Genomic DNA, 1719 nt, shown 5'->3' on the forward strand with positions numbered 1-1719 from the left:
AAATCTTTTTAAGTTTTAACACAAAGTGTCATTTGCCACATTTGATTTTGTTTAGAAGTAATTATTTTAAATAGTTATATGACATATGGTATGTTAATGCAAATGAAAAATTTACAATACTTTTAGAACATCATTTTAGCAGCTAAAATAAGAACAGTCTGCATCTACTTTAATCTCAAGTCTGAACTTAGTAAGCGTATACACATCATGAATTGATCAAACTGTAGCTGATCGCAAAACCAATTTTATATATTCAAATTTAATTTGAAATTAAAATGCTGCTGGATTAAGAAAACGTTTTACAGTTTTACGAGGCTTATTCGAAACATTGTTTGGTGTTTTTCAAGTTTGTCTATTTATTAAAAATAAAAGTAGTGTTACTGTGTTATCTATATTATATAGGTATACGGCGCTACTCAACTTTCTCCCCCCCCCCCCCCCCCTCCTAATTTTATGATTGATTCTGATAGAGAATTTTACGCTGATTCATAAAAATATAAAAACATTGACCTGAAAATTAACGGAAAGTGCTCTAATTCGAAGTCAAAGTTGTAAAAAATCCCACTAAAAACCCTAATATTCGCCATTTTTTTTCAAAACGCTTTCATTTTTAATGAAAACTAATTACCGTTACATTGCGCAATAAACAGACCTGGTTTCCATAAGCCTTAGCATTATTATTTTAAAGTATGGTAACGAAAGTGTTATAAGGAAATGAAATTAATAGAAGATTTCAAATAAAGTTTGAACGTAGAATTTGAGAATGTAGAAAAATTGATGAATAATTATTATTGTATCATACGCTGGTTTATTTTATCAAAAAAAACGGTTTGAAGGTTACATTTTCTAAATTTTACATGTGATAGAACAACTATGAACTGAGTTTCAAAAGTTCTTCTTTTAGGAAAAAAAACTGTTGAATTCTTTTTTAAAATTTATTACAATAGTACATTACTTGCAAAATAGTTTATTCTCTAATAATCAAAAAACGGCTATTTTCATCGCCACAAAAAATTGCGCAAGGTAAACATACTTTAACGACTTTTTTAACGTAAAAACCATGCTATTAATGTATTGCTTTTGTCAGCTAAAAGTTCATTAATTTATTATTTACAAAATGGCGATTATTAGTGTTTTTAGTGGGATTTTTTACAACTTTGCCTTCGAATTAGAGCACTTTCCGTTAATTTTCAGGTGTATGTTTTTATATTTTTATGAATCAGCATAAAATTCTCTATCAGAATCAATCATAAAATTAGGGGGGGGGGGGGAGAAAGTCGAGTAGCGCCTAGGTATACAATATAGCATATAGCAGTGAGTCATGTTTTGGTTAAATGTGAAAATAATAAGTTGGTTTGTTTAGCTTACAAATTTAATTAATTCAAGTGTATTATTGCTATCGTCAAATAAAATATGTTAGATCTTAAAGATATGTTAGGACTACAAAATTATAGATGTTTTTAGATAAGTTGTATTTGTATGTTAAATTATAATTTCTAAAGTTAAAAGTTACCTAAATGTGACTATAATTTAAATTCAAGTAATTAATATTGTCTATTACAAATGTCATGATTTATTATATTGGGTATACTGTAAAAGTAATAAAAGCCTGATATTCAGATCAATGTGCAAGTTAAGGATATGTTTATTTAAAACAGCAGTTTTTTGTTATTTTGTAATAATTCTTTTATAGAAAAAATACAGCTATTTTTGATAGTA

The sequence above is a fragment of the Hydra viridissima genome, unplaced genomic scaffold, assembly GCF_058129835.1.
Source record: "Hydra viridissima isolate aposymbiotic clone 2 unplaced genomic scaffold, HvirCarnegie_v1 scaffold_96, whole genome shotgun sequence".
Lineage (NCBI taxonomy): Eukaryota > Metazoa > Cnidaria > Hydrozoa > Anthoathecata > Hydridae > Hydra > Hydra viridissima.